Source organism: Humulus lupulus, chromosome 9, assembly GCF_963169125.1.
Source record: "Humulus lupulus chromosome 9, drHumLupu1.1, whole genome shotgun sequence".
NCBI classification, from domain to species: Eukaryota; Viridiplantae; Streptophyta; class Magnoliopsida; order Rosales; family Cannabaceae; genus Humulus; species Humulus lupulus.
In genome coordinates, this window is record NC_084801.1 from 41,874,198 (window position 1) to 41,893,162 (window position 18,965).

An 18,965-nucleotide genomic window follows, 5' to 3' on the forward strand; every position below is an offset into this window, starting at 1 on the left:
TAGAGAAATCCCTTACTGCAGAGGGCGCAGAGAAAAAAAATTGGTGCAAGAATGTGACCAGGAGAGACATTATGAGGATGGGACCTCCATTTGTGGGTTCTGGTATGGGGGAGGCCCTAGAGACTATAAAAGGAATGCTCTAGACACCTTTTTTGCTTCAGGCCTCAACAGGAGGCCACGTGGTATATAGATAGGCCGCCACGGTGGAAATGAGGTCTAGAAGGCTTACCCTGAGTGCGTTAGATGTAGAAGGCACCATGTGGTAGAGTGTCGGGTAAAGGCCTCCTTTCTGTGCAGGGTAGTGGGACATTTGAAGAAAGACAGGACAAAAGTGAAGAAAGAGGTACCAAAGAAAGCGGACAACTTGACTCTAACTCAAGTGTGTGCCTTGACACAGGCAGAGGATGAGGCTAAGGCTGAGGCTAGTCCCTCAGTAGTGACACGTCAGTTTTCTAGTATTGGAACCTGTTATATTGTTTTGATTGATTCTGGTGCTACACATTCTTTGTTTCTAGTAGGATAATTGATAGATTGTGTAGACCATATGATTATTATACTGTGGGTTTGGAATCATACTGCCCACTGGGGGCTAGTAGTTTCAAGGAGATGGGTTAGATCACTACCAGCGATAGTGGATGGCAGAGAGTTGTCTGTTGATTTGATTGATTTAGTTATGAATGACTTCGACATGATTTTGGGCATGGGCTGGCTAGTTAAGTATGGAGCAACCATAGATGGTAACCTTTAAGCCTGAGGGTGAGGATCCCTTTGTATTTTTTGGCACAGTGCATGGACCCCGTGTACCTATGATATCAGGGTTGAGGGCTAGAGACCTATTGCAAAGTGGTTGCATAGGATTCCTAGCTAGTGTGGTGGATGCCACTTAAGTCGTGCCAGTGGAACTAGAAGAGACCAAACTTGTCTGTGAGTTTCTGGATGTGTTTCCAGAGGAATTGCTAGGGATACTGCCACACAGAGAGATATAGTTTATTATTGAACTGACACTAGTGACAGAACCGGTGTCTAGGGCCCCATACAAAATGGCCCAAGCAGAGTTGTAAGAATTGAAGGTGCAGTTACATGAGTTTTTAGGCTTGGGTTTTATCATACCCAATTTGTCTCCATGGGGTGCGCCAATCTTATTTGTAAAGAAGAAGGATAGTTCTTTGAGGATGTGTATTGATTACAGGGAACTGAATAATCTAACCATTAAGAATAAGTATCCTCTGCATAAGATACATGACCTATTTGATCAGTTGCAGGGCAAGACTTTATTATCAAAGATTTATATTCGATCTGGTTATTTCCAGTTAAGGATCAAGGAGGAATATATAAGAATAACATCCTTCCGCACTAGATATGGGCATTATGAGTTCCTAGTCATGTCAATTGGTTTGATTAATGCCCCCACAACTTTTATGGACCTGATGAACTGGGTATTCAAGGATTATATGGATTGGTTTGTGATTGTCTTCATCGATGATATTCCAGTTTATTCTCAACCAAAGGAAGAGTATGAGCAACATCTCAGGTTGGTTTTACAGAGGCAGATGGAACCACATGTGCCCCTGCCCTATGTCAATTTCAGCAAGCCTCAATTTTAGAGCTTGGGAAGAACTTGGGGGCTCGGGAGACGATTCCACCACCCCATTGGGTGGAATTGAAGGTATTGAGGGCACATGATTGAATCTTAATGAGGATATTATTTATGGTTATCACTAGGTTACCGCTAGGGCTTGGGACAAGATCATGCTCGAGGGTTGTTTTTATTTATCCAGTACTTGGACAATGGATAAGAAAATTGCACCCAATATATGATTAGGGCTTGGCTCAATTTTAAAACATGGTTATGGCCATGCTTGGACTGTTTTATTAGACATGTTAAATGTGTTGTGCATACTTGTAATATATAATGTATGCTTATCTATTTTACTTGATTGAAAGGCTTGGCTATAAGTCAAGGGCGGCTATAGTGCGCTGAGTGTAGGCCGAAAGGCTTGACTTATAAGTCAAGGGTGGAAATAGAGCACTGAGCGCATACTGATATGGTTAGACCTATCCAGGAGCATGGTATACACTTGACCGACACTATGGTCACGTAGAAAATAAAGCACTAGGTACTCTTCGCCAACTCTAAGGCTGGTTATACAGAAAATAGGGCAATGGGCCCAAGGGTGACTCTACAGTCACTTATCCTAGGGAAACGGGCCTCGGTGTGACTCTACAGTCACTTATCTGGATAGAATGCATGCACGAGTAGGGTTATTTCTGATAGCCATGCTAATAATGATTATGTAATATGTTATTAACTTCTTATGAGAATGTTTAAGTTTTCTTGTTGAGCCTTGGCTCACGGGTTCAATGTGGTGCAGTTAATGGGAAAGGGAAGCTAAACAAGCCATGAGTTGGAGGGCTTTGGTGGCGGCGTGTACATATCCAGCTTACTCGACCACCACAGCTAGGGATTCCTTTGGAAATTTTTTAACTTTAATCAATTTCCTCCAACTCACATGTAGTCCAGAATTGACCCCATCATACTCATCCATTGTTCAGCCTTCAATGGATCAATGCCCCCTTCAAACAATGGAGAATGTTGCTTCCTGAATCTTTCATACAACGATTCCAAATGATTACCAGCTTTAGGAATAGCTACAATAGATGCTAATGGTTGTTGAATGTCTGTGATTAATGGTGATGGCTGAGATTGTTGCTCATTCAGCTGTCTCCGTTCCTTTAATTCTTCAGCCTATTTTTCTCATGTCTTCTTGCATGGCAATAAACTGTGCTTCCAACCTTTGGTAGGCATTATGAAGATCTTCATCGCGCCTATTTCCCCCATTAGCTGGGGGAGTGTTGCCATTGTAGTTAGCTCCCGTATTAGGTCTCAACACATGTGTAATGTAGAAGTTGCGGTTCACCCCAGCGTTCCTTCGTACTGATCTCCTAGGAGGCATGACTTTAGTTCGTTCCTGAAATCAATAGTGTATCTTAGTGCATCTTTTCCAAATCTGGAACCAAAACATACTTTTAATCCATCAAACAACTAATGTCCATTTATTCATAAAGCCAAAATATCTTGAAACATCCATCATTCACAAAGTTCACAAGCAAAAGTAAATACATAAATCAGACTAAAACCAATCCGCATATAGTGAAACGTCTACAACCACATTTTATGCACAGGAAAAGAAATTTTGAGTTTGTCCAACAACTCTACAAAAATTCCTAGATCAAATGGCTCATTAGCCATCTCGAGCTCATGTTGTCTTGCAAAAACCATAAGTGTATGTTTGTACTTAGCACCTTCCAAAGCCATATCTTGTACGTGCTTCCATACCCCTTGAAGTTCTTCTGCATCCTTCTTGAAGAAATGGTATCTGTAAACACTTCGTACTTCTTCATACAGCTTAATAGTCCTTCTTACTAGACCCCATCTTGAATGCGATGGTTGACCATCACACAATGGTACACTATTTTTTGGATGCTTCATTCCGCAAAACACTGCATCCTTATCCTTCGTACCCTTCTTATCCTTCTTGTTATCTTCCTTTGTTGAGTCTTGTTCAAGCGACAAGCTCACAAGCCATACCAACTACTCTATACATGTAGATAAAGCACTAAAACATGTAAGGCAAACAATCACATAACCACAACAAACTCAAATAAAGCTTATTGTGCAATAAGTAGAGCTTGTCTTTAGCGACGAGAGTACATGTCAGAATAGTCTACAGGATACCAAAAAAAAATTATTTGATACCAACTGTAACGCCCTAATTTCTTGAAACGTTAACTGACTCTTACAATAATTAGTTTTGAAATAAGAACACCCTTTAATACAAAATCCATCGTGAATAACAAACCAAGCATTCAAAGGAATGAAAATCCTCAGTTTCGTAGTTATCGTAAATAAAGTAAAATAAAACAAACTTTTGATTTCCACAATAAAACTTAAAACATCATTCAAAATACATAATAAATTTTCCATAGTAGGCCCGATCCCTTATGGTCGTTAAATCTTTGACATGTAGGCCCTCCGCTAAAGCTCTCAAACTTATTGCGTTGTAACCACATGTTTGCCTTTACCTACAGTACAGAGTACCCCTGAGCCAAAACCCAGTAAGAAGAGCTGTGTAGGACACAACCCATAACCTTAACCAGGAATTTAAATCAATAATTTAGAAACAAAATTGAAAAGAATTATATCATAAACACCACATTAAGTGAAAGATCGTAGCCCAAATAAAGTTGGACAAGTGCAGTGAACACATAATAATGTAAGCATGCAATTTTCAATATTTCATAAGTATGCAATTTCGTAACGTAGACATGAATTTTAAAACGTTGGCATGCCACACAATTATCACATATACATACATATCACATAAACCAGCTATTTAACATAATCATACACTAACATTTTCAAACAAAAAAAAAACCTTACCATATAATAAAAACTCTACCATAAGAGTACGTCAAGCATACACCCTGTGTGCAGGTGTCATCTTTTCTTACCTCAAAAGCAGCAGCGATCCACACACACAAACGCATCTCTTCATGTATCCTTATCGAGCCTAAATATATCACATAACATCAAAGTTTTAAAACCTCAAACCAAACCATATTAAAATACACTCATGTCCTTTTAAGGCTAATTCATCCCCACAATATCCTTAAGAAAGTCTTAAAACTCTATTGCATAAAGCCCCAACAAAAATGTACCAATTTATATCTAAAGGGTGCATTAAAATCCATAAAATACAGGTTTTTGGGAAACTGGTGCGGTTGCTCTCACAGAGCGCCCAGGCTAACCAGCCATGTAGCGTGATCATGGCAGGGGTTGGCGCGGTCGCACTAGGTCTTTATTATAGAAATCACAGATGCAATTTTTAAAATTACAAATCGACCCAAGTTGTAAAATTTGGCTTTGAACCACTAGCAAATCAATCCCAACATGTTTCTATCCTTAATAAATCGTAATGATTCAACTCTAAACATGAAGAGAACCTAAAATTCCCATCTAACACAACTGATAACCAATTTTACCCTCAAAACTAAATCTGACATAAAACTTAAACAATAAAGTTTGAACACTTACAGATCAAAATCTCATCCACAAAGCTTAGATCCTTGCGCCTTATGAGATCTCCTAGCCCTACAATACTCAGAACAATGCTCTCCTCCGAAACCTTAGGCTTTAAGAATCAGAACAAGAACAAGAGAATTGTTCTTGGTAAGTAATCCCTTTTTGCAAAACCAGAGGTCTGAAAAATTCATACGACATCTAAACCTATTTTATTTATTGTTTATTTATTTAATCTGATTTTAATCGTATAAAAAAAATTTACATCAATATCCCTAATCGTTACATTTCCTACCGTAGCCTCCAAAGCCCCTACCTGTCTTTTACTTAAACTAATAGTTTTACTTTTCCATAATTACACTTTCTACCACAGAAGCTTATATTTCTACTTTGACCCCCATATAATAATAATTATTACCATTTGACCCTCTAATACTTGAAAAAACATATGTGTGGACTATCTGGCGGATTACATAAAATAAACATACACCATAATTCTTGTATATCATAGTTCATATAATTAAACACATAAAAATATACAATTTACTAGAATACCCTGACCCAAGCTAGATTACCATAATACCCTTACTAGTAGAAGCGAATATTACATGGGAGATCGTTAATAAGAAGTACCCGAAAGGGAAGAGATACAATCGTGTGGAGTGTCAAGGAGGAGAAAGCTACAAAACTGTACGGGACATCAATGACCATGGTGTTGTTGAGCTGGACTAAGTGAAACATGCCTCCACGAGGCACACTGTAACCAAGAAAGGGATTATGGTGGACCCAACTAAGATCAAAGTAGTAAGGGATTGGCCAAGACCAAAAAATGCTTCGAAAGTAAGAAGTTTTCTTGATTTAACCAGGTACTATCAGCCATTTTTAGAAGGTTTTGTAAGATTGTTACGTTGTTAATAGAATTAACAAGGAGGAATCTAAAGTTCGTTTAGACAGACAAATACAAGTAGAGTTTTCAAGAGTTGAAAGAAAAATTATCACCACACTTGTAACGCCCCAATCTCTTAGAGCGTCATGTGCATGAACTTTTATAATTTATTTAAATAAGAAAATGTGTCTCAAATTAAATTGCATAAACTGTACTAATAATTTGACAACTAACTCCCTTTAAAAACAAAAGAAACTTTGGAGTCTCATCTTTGGTTGAAAAATAAAACTAATAGTTCAGTTCTTAATACTAAAAACTTTTTACAATTAAAAAAAATGTCTTTCATCAATAATAAAAGAAAACTAAAATGAAAAAAAATCCAAGTATGCTCGACCACTAGGGTCGTTAAATCCTGAACCTGTACGCCCTCCACTAAAGCTTTCCAACTCATTATTCCACCGCTAAATCTTTACCTTTACCTGCAACATAGAGTACCCGTGAGCTAACACCCAGTTAGAAGAGATGTGTAAGACACAACCCTCCCCATCCCAGACTAAGAAAACTTATAAGAAAAACATTATTATTCATAAACATTATTTATTCATAAACAATACATAAATATAACATAACATACTCACAATCAGATTAATGATAACTTCATTTTAGGATGTGTTTTTGTGATAATTTTGAGTATTTTTGTTTGTTTTAAGCAAGATTACGTTTGTGTTTCTTTTTATTGTAGGTCGGTGCTATGAATCATGAGCTAAACACGGAAAGAAGAAGAAATGGTGGGAAAATGGAGCTTTTGGTGGTTGTTCGAGTCAAATTGGCATCAAGGAGGAGTTAGAAGAAGTTTTTGATGAAGCTGATGAAGGAAGGACTTAAATTGGTCAAGTTTTGAAAAAATAGAATTAAAGTCGCGGCATGGGCTTAAGGGTTGTGGCTTTAGCAAAGTCAGAAGCTACTCAAACTTCGCATGAGTTAATGCTACGTCATGCCCTTTAGGGTCACGGAATGACGAGTGGCAGAGAGCAAAGGAAAAACTGGGCATGGGCATTAGCCGCGACGCTTGAAGATGGAGGCGGAAACCTCCTTGAGCATTTTGAAGACACGAGCCGTGATGCGCTTTCGTGAAGAGAAGAAAACAATATTTAGGTAAAAAAACATTAGGAGGAGGTTTCTTAATTAGGGTTTTAATTACAAATTTTAGAGAGTTTTTGACTGCTAAGACTTATTTATGAATTTTTCTTCTTTGTTAATTTCTTTCAAGCTTTGGATGTTAAGGAGGATAACATTTATCTTTATTGTGTTAGCCATGTTTGCCATGAAATAAACATTTTTCTCTAGGGTTTAATGCAGTCACTTTGGATCTTGTTAATTCTCTATTAAGTGCAATTTTATTCTTCTTCTTCTTTTATTCTTAATCATTACCGAATTGTGTTTAATGGTTACAATTTACTGGGCATTTATTGTATGATTTATGATTTTAATTCAAGATCCGAGAGGGGAGAGTTAAATACTTGTGGCGTCTTGAAATTTTACTTAGCTAGATAGTAGTAGCTTGTGGTGCAGTATTTTAGTTTTCGTGGTTATTGGTTCAAGCCGGGATTTAGTTGGAAACTCATGGAGATAGTTATGGATTTTATAAGTTTAGCCTATAGTTTTGCAATATTAATTTTAACATAAGGTTGATTAATATATCTGGTCCTAGAAATGTTCTTTATTATAACTTAAGGTTTAGATAGAATAATTAAGAACGTGACATTTGTCACATGTATGTTTATTAAGAATTTAAAGATTTTAGATGAATAAATTAATCAAGGATAAACCTAGGAAGTCTAGAACCTTCCCTCAGCTGTTAGGATCATGTTTTACTCAGTCAAAGTGGTTTAAACATATTCAAGTGTGCTGAAAGTGTGAAAAAACGTGTTTGATATATCTACGTATGTCGATATATCGCAGCTATAGGGACCGATATATCGCCTATGATTGATATGAAAACACGTCGACTTCGCATGAATGAGACCACATAGGCTCGGGATTATGGGGCAGGCGATATATTGACTTCCTTTGGCATTTTTGAAAATCCGTCAAATCTGAGCTAGAAACAACCCTCAACAACTTGGACTTACTCTTGAACGATTTTGACCGAGTTCTGGGCATCAGTTGAGAAGAAATTCCATTTTTATTTAATTATTTATTCATTTTAAAAGGAGTTAGTTTCACTCCTTGAACTCTATAAATAGGACCTTTCACTCAACCATTTGCTTCATCATTCAAGCATTTTTCAAAGCCTCCAAGCTTCTAAGTTCATTCTAGAGAGAAACACTAGGGTTTTGGGGTTAAATGCTTTCAAATACAAGCTTTTCTAAACACTTGGGAAGTAAGATAGAGTGATATTTCAGTATTGAGGTGTAGATCAAAGTTCTAATTTATCTAAGGTGTTCTCAATCCTCAGGTTTAGTTCATTATAGTTCCTTTTATTCTTTTCATTTTCTTCTAAATCCTAACTTGTTATAATGGATTTTGGTTAGGTGTTTGATTCCTTTAAAACTAAAGGATTTTGGTAAGTTCTTATCTTGATGGTTTAGCTCTTCTCTTCATCTTATTTTCTTTAGGAAACTTATGATTTTTTACTGTTTGGTTTTAGGAGTTTCCAATCCTGCTCTTGTCTCCAATATCCCAGTTTTTGGTAAGGAAAATAAGTTAGATTTTATGTGTTATGATTATGTTTATATGCTATGTGTATGTATATATGTATGTTGTTTTTATGCTTATAGTCGCTTGGGAAATATAGTTGCTTAGATATCAAATCCTGAGATATTTATCATTATCGGAAACTATAGTTATGACTAACCCACCTCTAAATATTAGCAAGAGGACCTAGATGGTTTATCATATAATATATTTGTGTTTAAACCTACCTATAAATAGTAGCAAGAGGACCTAGATGTTTTCTATCACATACTACGGTAATGAGTTAATGGCCATTAATATTGTAGACTTATATTTTATGATTTACGTTTTTACGTCGTACGTCGTACGTTTTATGTTTTTATGAATTATGATATGTTTTAGTAGATTTTCCTTACTAGGCATTCGACTCATTCCTTTTTTATTTAGATGTTCAGGTAAATGAACATGGAAGGCGGGATAGATTCTAGGTGGCTTTGGCATGTGTATTGTGCGAGAACTAAATGAATGGACAGATGGGAAAGATCGAGGATGGCGTTTTGTTTCAAGTCTTTTTAATTATGTATTTATGCTTTCTGCATTTAGTATTTGAACGATTAATGTAAAGATTTAAGTTTTCTTAATGTTTTTTTATGTAATAACAATGTGATCCTGTATTTGGATTTTTATAATAAAGTTCTATTAGTTTATTTATGTATTCCAAAATAGTAGTTATGCTTAGTAGTTTTTAATGGTCTGAGGTCTTTAAGTTAGTCGGGTCATTACAATATTCTATAGCCATTGAGACATAGATTGCATTTAGGATGGTAGTCTCTATATGATTTGTGTAGTTTTTAGGGTTATGATGTTTAATGCCTGCTATGTGTTGAAATCTGTCACATATATGTAGAAGATTTGCATATAGGTTGAATTCCTTTTATCTTGATAAATAATTGAGATTGCCTTTGATAACCCGCTATTAAGATAGAATTAAAAGATTGAATTGTGCTGAAATAGTTAAATTGACAAGTGAATTAGTAGAAGAAATTAATATCTAAGGTTTTTATTCTTGAATTACTTGTTACTATTGCTTTGCTTACTTTAGTTTCTACTATTAGCTTATTAATTAATTTGAATTATGATTGTCAAATAGAAACCAAGCAAATTATTGATAATTAATTAGTAGTCTCTATGGGACGATCTCGTTCTTACGGAAATTATTACCTATCGCGACAATGTATACTTGCGTGCATTATTTTACCGACCAAGTTTTGGCGCTGATGTCAAGGACTATTAATCAATATCAAAATAATTGATTCTTGTTCTAATTTGGCTTCTCTTTGACATTTTAGTTAATATATTTCCTAACTTACCTCTTGATTTCAAGGTTAATTTGTGTATGCGACGTAAGGGATTGGTGTCACTATTGCTTGTTGATCCTGAGATTTAGAAGAGTTAGTAAGAGGAATAGAAAACATAAGAGGTTAGAGAGAATGACTGAGAATGCAAATAACGGTGTCAACAACAATGCAAATCTGGGTAACGCGGGTAACGCAGCAGTTGAGGTTGACCCGCCATTAAGAAATTATGTACTCCCTACTATTATGGGAATACATTCAAGTATTCGTCCTCCAACTGTCGAGGAAAATGTTTTTGAGATAAACCCCTCAATCATTCAAATGGTACAGAACTGTGTGCAATTCAGGGAACTACCAAATGAGGATCTGAATCTCCACATCACCAACTTCTTACAGTTGTGTGCAACATTCAAAATGAATGGGTGTGTAATGATGCTATCAGATTAAGATTATTTTTGTTTTCATTAAGAGAGAGAGCTAAGAGTTGGCTGAACTCATTACAAGCCAACTCTATCCCCACTTAGGAAGACTTGGCTCAGAAATTCTTTGTTGAATATTTTCCCCCTGCGAAGTCAGCCCAATATAGAAGAGAGATTAATAAATTTCATCAACTGGATGGGGAGTCGTTATATGATGGGTGGGAATAGTTTAAAGAGTTTCTAAGGAAGTGCCCACATCATGGTATAGGGAAGTGGCTACTGGTGCACACGTTTTACAATGGTTTGAGGGGAAATACAAGGACAGTTATTGATGCAACATTGGGTGGAGCATTTATGAGAAAAAATGCTAATGAAGCTTATGAATTACTGGAAGAGATGGCCCTGAATAATTATAATTGGCCCACTAAGCGTGAGAATAAGAAGGTGGCAGGAGTCTTAGAGGTCGATGCTGTTGCTTTATTGACTGCTCAAATGGCATCTCTAAGCAAACAATTACAGTAGAATAGTCCTGCTGCCCAAGCAATGCAAGTACAGAATGTTATTAGCTGTGAGATTTGTGGGGATCCTCATTCTTATGAGCAGTGGTCGAGCGCTGTTAGTTGCTCAACATATATGAACAGTTTTCCTTTGAAACAGGCATAAGCTATTGGTAACTTTCCAAGACCTTCCAACAATCCTTACTCAAATACTTATACACCCGTGTGGAAGAATCATCCCAACCTATCTTGGAAAAATAACCAAGGATTACAACCACAATATCCACCTCACAAACTGACCTATGGACTTCACCCTAGGCCAAATTATGATCCACCACCACATCCTCCAATGAACCCACCAACAGTTCAACCTGACCACTTAAATCAATTCATGATAGAGACAAGGTCTTCAATCAGGAATTTGGAGACAAAAATGGATCAGTTAGCAAAGTTACTTTCTAGAAGATTGCAAAGGAATTTTCCTAGTTCCATAGAGGTAAACCCCAAAGAACAGTGTCGAGCAGTCACTTTAAGGAGTGGGACCAGTTATAAGGGGCCTTCAATTTAAGTTCCAAAGGAAGAGGTGAAGAGTCAGGATAAACAGGCAACTACACCAGAGCAAAAGAGGGTCATTGACGATCTAATCCTAAATTACCGTATCCTCAGAGGTTTAGGAATGATAATCTCGATAAGCAGTTCTCCAAGTTTCTTAAGGTGCTTAAGAAACTTCACATCAACATACCATTCTCTGGGGCTTTGGAAAAATGCCCAACTATGTGCAGTTTATGAAGGATATATTATATAAGAAAAGGAGAATGGAGGATTTTGAGATAGTTTCTTTGACAGAGGAGTGTAGCGCCATCTTACAAAGGAAGTTCCCTCAGAAATTAAGGGATCCAAGAAGTTTTACTATCTCGTGCACCATAGGAACTTTTTCAGTGTGAAAGATCTCTTTGTGATTTGGACGCCATTATCAATTTAATGCCACTGTTAGTTTATCAGAGATCGGGGATAGGAGAAGTGCGTCCCACTATAGTGACACTACAGTTAGCAGATAGGTCTATCAAGCATCCTCATGGGATTCTAGAGGACGTCCTAGTAAACGTAGATAAATTCATCTTTCCAGCGGATTTCATTGTATTAGATATGGAGTAAGATGAGGACATGCCTATTATATTGGGAAGAACGTTTTTAGGCACAGGGCAGGCTTTGATTGATGTCCAGAAGGGTGAGTTAAGGCTTAGAGTATAAGGTGATGAGGTAGTTTTTAATGTCTTTAAAGTCTTAAACTACCCTCATGTTAGTGACAGTTGTTTCAGTGTCAGTGAATTGGATGAACAAGGTGAAGGGCTCATGTCTATTGAGGACCCACTTGAGTTTGGTTTCAAGTCAAGAGGAGTGTGACGGTACTAAAGCCAACGAATATGTTAAGTGGTTGAACTCAGCGAGGCAAGTTTATAAAAAAGAAATATGAGGAGTTGGGGCAAGTTCCTAAGAGACCACTCCCATCTATTGAGAAGCATCCAGTCCTTGAGTTAAAGACATTGCCTGATCACCTTCGGTATGCATATTTGGGTGGGAAAAATACACTACCGATTATTATTTCTGCTTCGTTGTCTATTATAGAAGAAGAGAAGATACTTAGGGTGTTGAGGGCTCACAAGCTAGCTATTGGGTGGACTTTGGCGAATATTAAGGGTATAAGCCCTTCAATGGTGATGCATCGTTGATTAATGGAGGAGGATAGTAAGCCTAGTATCGATGCTCAGAGGAGTTTGGTGCGCCACTAATTATAGAAGTATAAATTGGCATTGAAGCAAATAATAGGATGCTAAAATGGTATAATCCTTTGGAGAGATATATTTACACTCCATCAATTTATATGTACACCCTAAACTAAACACACCCGATTGCATAAATTAAAAAATGCGTATTTATTTATAATTACGCCCCATATATTCATTTTTAGTTATATCCTAAATCAAACACTAAAATTAGGTCTTGAATTGGTCATCCCTCTAATAATCAAAATAATAAAAAAAAAATTGTGCTTCTAATCATTTACTCAAAATTGGGAATTAGAGTTTTTAAATTATTTATGAATTTTTTAAATAAAATAAATGTTTAATACAATCGTAAATATAAATTTAGGGACGAAAAGGAAAAATACAATACACTTATTTTTATATTATATTTTTTTCTTCATTAAGAAAGTTTTATTATTGTGCTATTATATTGATAAATATATTATTTCAAATATTAGAAAGATTTAATTTAAAGCAGAAAAATTAGAATTTTTTAATTTGATTAGAATTGGAGTATACGTACTAAGTTTAAAATATTATAAATAGACTTAAAGATTTACAGTAGTATATTTTAGTCATTATACTTTAGGATAAATATAAAATAAAAAATACTTTTGAGATCGCGTGATTTTATATATTTTTTTTTAGCAAATATAACTTCCCTAATCCTTGTTATTGTATGGTAGAGGATAAAATACATATTTAACCCTAAACTATTATAAGGTCTACTTTGTTTCCTTAATTTGGACGGAAGATAACAAACAAGAGACTTTCAAGCACTTGTAATTAGGGATAGAAAATTTTCCCACGGGGATGGGACTTCGCAGGACCCGCCCTTAATGGGGCTGTGATTCCCCACCTAAATAGGGAACAGAGCGGGGATGAGAGCTATTTTCAAACTTCGAAACGGGGCGGAGACGGAGATAGCACTTCCTGCCTGACGGGGCCTGGTTTAATTTTTTATTTATTTTAGATGTTTCTTTATTTGATTTTGTAGCATATTTAATACTTTGAGTGATTAATTTAGTGTAATATATATTGATTTTAGGTAATTTATTTTTGTTTGTTTTAGTTTTAAATAAATAAGTACTCACGGGGAAATTCTGCCCTAACGGAAAATATGCGAAGATGGGGATTAAAGTTGTTAACGGGGATAGAGGCGAGAGAACACCCCTCGCCAATTACCACTCTGTTTTCACCCTTAGTTTGTAATAGTTCTGGGTAATTTTTACGACACAAAAATTCATGAGATAAAAATAGACACATACAATAATTCAAAAGATATAACTATCCATTTTTTCCTTTACTTTTGAGAGTTTTTAATGGATACTAATATTACCCAAAATCACGGCATACCAGAGTTAATGTAATTTAATATCAGTAATTAGATATTTTAATTAAAATTAAAATATTTTGGAAATGATAAAATATATAAGGCCTATTTTTTTTTAGCACAATGATAACTTCATTGATAAATATCATTAAAAAAATAATATTAAATTATACAAATTTGTATGGACTTGTGTTAGACGCCATATTGATCTTACTTTTTGTATCATTCTATCCCCCACCTTAAGTTGTCGCGGGTGACCACAACCAGAGTTATGATTTTGTTCACTTTCACGGTTGTTTAACACAGTTGCCGAAGCGACCATGCTATCTCTTCTCATGTTATGCCACTAAAGAACCCCAATGATTGCTGTGAGACTTCATTAGTTATTCTTTTTGATTTTGTCAAACTTGTTTAAATTTATACTTTAGTTTTACGACCTTAACTAATTCTTCTCGCTGTTTTAAAAAATTCTACTCATGGCCTTTATAGGCAGAGGACGTGATGTCCACGTGTGTAATTTCATTTTCCACATTGACAGTTGTAAACAATTCGTGGAGATTTTCTGTTTTTTTACACTACTTATATTTTACCAACTCATATTCTCAATAAATTTATGCCTATATTTATCTATGTGTATAGTGGAACTCAAATGTCTCGTGATGGATACAAATAGCATTTTTCATTCATATTTTTGACATTATTACGTGGCTTTTGACAATATACAAAAGTATTCTTGGGAAATTATTGGATTAGTGGCAAATTAACCCACCCATGTGCATGTTTTGACTTATAAGCCAAGAATTTAACATATATCCTGTAATAACGTTAAGGTTTTAAGGATTTCATTATAAGATTATTAGTCTGGAGTGACTGGCTTGGAGGAGACTTTGAAAATTTTGATGAGGGGTAATGGTCTTATTATTACAAATGTTTAATTTTAAAATGGCTATATACGTGGATGGACATCCTAATCATAGGTGGTCATCATTACGAAAATTGATAAAAGTGTTCAGGTCTGGTAGTTGGATGGTCCATTTTTGGTAGGTACTTCTATTCACATTTTAAGAGTTGAATAGCAACGATTTCTGTATTAATTTAGTGTTGGAGGGAATATGACTTCATTTTAAATTGAGAAATTAATCATATCGGGTGTTATTATAATTATTATTTGAAATTTGGTGCTTCAAATTTCTTAACTTCAATTTTAGCTAAAATGACTAAATAATTATTTTTGTCAACCTCATTCCAATCATATTTCATATTGTAGCTGATATAAATTATTTTAATAATTTTTTTTTACAAATTTGAATTTCTTTTATTATTATTATTATTATTATTAAATATTACATACAAAAAAGTAAATATGATAAAAAAACAATTAAAAGGATTTAGAAAAAAATTGGAAACCTCTTTATATTTAGCTAGTCCCTTTATGACTTTTTATTTTAGAAAGTGAGTATATAGAGAATCATTTGAGTGCTATTTTTTTTTATATTTTACTCCCTATAATAGCTAAAAAAAAAACTATTTTAGAGGGTCACTTAGAAATGCTCTTATTATATAAGTATTACATTATTTGTATACAGCTAAATGTTTGTTTTAAGGAATTTTTTTTGTTTATAACACACACTGAACTAAAATTGCAAAAGAGCTAGTACAAATTATATATATATATATGTGAAGTGTAATCCATATGAAAATTAGAAATAGAACTACTGTTACTATGTTTTAATAGTTAGTTAAAAAGGTTGTTATAAGTTAGTTGTTAGTTGATGTCATAAGTCGGTTGGCTAAGTTTTGTAAAGCTATATAAGCTGTATTATTGAGACATTAAAAAATATATAGCATATGTGAGAGAGAGAAAGATCTGAGACCAGAGATTGAGAGAAAGACAGAGAAAGAAGCAGACCAAGATTCAAGAAGAAAGGTGCTACTTAACCATGGCATTCATGGTGGATTGACAAGCTTGAAGAAAGTCAGATTAGTGGTGTTCTGTTGTAACATTGCATAGTTTGAATTGGTGTCTGTAATCAACCTTTTGATAGTGGAGAAACTCCTTGAGGGAGAGCTGGAATAGGACTCACATTGAGATCCGAACCGGGATAATTTCTTGTGTTCATTTGCTTTATTTTTCATTGCTGTTTTCATTTTCTTAGCATCAGCATTAGCAATATTAAGTTTATATTGATTCTTTGATTAGTTTTGTTTGTTGTTTTGCTTTGGGTCTGTGTTGTAGGGATTTACAACAGTGGTATCAGAGCCAGGTTTGAAGGATCCGAGACTCAAGTTGCAACACAACCAAGAATCAAGAAAGAGTTGATCAATGGCCTCATCATCAACCAGATTCGATTTAGAGAGGTTTGATGGATCAGGGGATTTCAGTCTTTGGAGAGAAAAGATGATGGCAATCCTAATCTACCAAAAGTTAGATTGTGCATTAGAGGAAAAGATTGAAAAGACAGAAAAGGAACTTGATGCAACAAAGAAAAGTGAAACAGAAACAATCATGAAGCAAGCAAGATCGGCCATAATAATGAATCTTGCAGATAATGTATTGAGGCAAGTCATTGGAGAGAAAACAGCTTTGGGGATATGGAACAAGTTGCAGCAATTGTACATGGCTAAGTCGACAGCCACCAAAATATTCTTAAAAGGAAAATTCTATGGCTTCAAGATGAATGCCACCATCTCATTAGAGAAGAATTTGGATGACCTCAACAAGATTGTTTTATCTCTAACCAACATGGGAGAAACAATCAAAGAAGAAGACCAAGCAGTAATCATATTGAATGCCTTACCAGATCAGTTCAAAGAAATGAGAACTGTAATAATGTACAGTAGAGACACCCTCACCCTTGAAGATATAATGAGCACACTGAGATCGAGAGATGCTGAATTAAATTGGCAAAAGGCAGCAAGACAGGAAGCTAGAACTGAGGAGGCATTGACTGTTCGAGGAAGACAACCAAGAAGAGGAAATTCATGGTTCAGAGAGAACTCTAAACCAAGATACAACTCAAGAACAAGAGGGTACAACAGATCGAAGTCTAGACCAAGAGAAACTAGGAAATGCCATCACTGTGGCAAAACAGGTCATCTAATAAGGCACTGCTGGGAACTCAGAGATAAGAAAAAGCAGAATAAGGATGAGGAAGAAAAAGGAAGCGACTCTAATGCAGCTGTTGATGACAACTACAGTTCAGATGGAGATGTTTTTGTGGCTATTAATGATCTGGAGGAGTATGCAGATTTAGGGAAAGCTTGCACCAGTTCAAATTGTAAAGAAACTGATGAGTGGATTTTGGACAGTGGTTGTACTTACCACATGAGTCCAAACAAAGAATGGTTTAGTGAGTATACAAAGATTGATGGTGGAAATGTCATGATGGGAAATGATCACAAGTGTCAAGTTGTTGGTATCGGCTCAATTGCTTTAAGAAGCTATGATGGCACTATTAGAATACTCAGCAATGTTAGACATATTCCTGAGTTGAAAAGGAACTTGATCTCACTTGGTACCTTAGATGATGAAGGTTTAGAATACAGAACTGGTAAAGGTACAATGAGAATCACAAAAGGAGCACTTCTGGTCATGAGAGGCATCAAAAGAAATGGTCTATATTTTCTGGATGGAAAAACAATAACTCCAGCACAAGCTGCAGCAGTCACTAAGTGTAAAACAGATTCAAAAGTTTGGCATGCTAGATTGGGACACATAAGTGAACAAGGCCTGGTTGAACTATCAAAACAAGGTTTGCTTTTGAATTACACTCATGCAAATTTACCTTTTTGTGAGATCTGTGTGCAGGGAAAACAACACAAGATAAAATTTTCGAGAAGCAACTATAGAGCTAAACAAATTCTGGAATATCTACACGCTGATCTCTGGGGTGCAAGCAGAGTAAAAACTCCAGGTGGAAATCAATACTTCTTATCAATCATAGATGACTATAGCAGGAAGGTATGGGTTTTCTTATTAAAATACAAAAATGATTGTCTTGGTAAGTTTAAAAATTGGAAAATTTTTGTTGAAAACCAAACTGATAAGAAAGTTAAAACATTGAGGACTGACAATGGACTTGAGTTTGTTAATGATGAATTCGATAAGCTATGTATAGAAACAGGTGTCAGAAGGCACAAGACAGTTGTTAAGAATCCACAACAGAATGGTGTTGCCGAAAGAATGAATCGGACACTACTCAACAAGGTCAGATGTATTTTGTTAAATTCTGGTATGCCTAAGAAATATTGGGGTGAAGCATTATATACTTCATGTTACTTAATAAATAGAAGCCCAAGTAGAGTAATAGACCTTAAAACACCAGAAGAATTATGGAATAATAAACCACCATCATTAATGCATCTTAGAACCTTTGGATGTGCTGCTTATGCACATACTATAGGAGATAAACTTGGACCAAGATCTGTTAAATGTGTCTTGTTAGGATATCAAATTGGTGTCAAGGGTTATAGATTATTATCAACTGAAACTAATAAAGTCCTAGTTAGCAGAGATGTAGTCTTTAATGAAAATGATTTCCCTTTTAAAAGAAATGAGAAAGGTATCTTGTCTGATGTTTCAGGTACAAATTCTCAAAGTGGAGTTCAGATTGAGGTGGAACCATTGCAGCATGCAAATTTAGATTCAAATGATCACACTGATGTAGATCAAGAAATTGAAGAAGAAGGTCAATCTGAGGACTTAGAAGGCTACCAATTAGCAAGAGACAGAACAAGAAGGGAAATAAGACCTCCTGCCAGATATGGTGAAGCTGACATTATTGCTTATGCTTTTGCTATAGCAAAGGAATCAAAAGAAGCTGTGCCAAACAACTATCAGGAAGCTTTAAAATGCAGGCACTCAGTGAAGTGGAAATCAGCTATGAATGAAGAAATTGCCTCATTAAAGAAGAA

General features: G+C 35.5%; 1 non-coding gene across 1 annotated transcript; it reads right to left on the reverse strand.

Moving 5' to 3' along the window:
* Nucleotides 1-10,576: 10,576 nt before the first annotated feature.
* LOC133803029 (small nucleolar RNA R71) lies at nt 10,577-10,682 on the reverse strand. The gene has a single exon (XR_009877762.1). It is a non-coding gene; the product is annotated as a small nucleolar RNA R71 (small nucleolar RNA).
* Nucleotides 10,683-18,965: the final 8,283 nt, after the last annotated feature.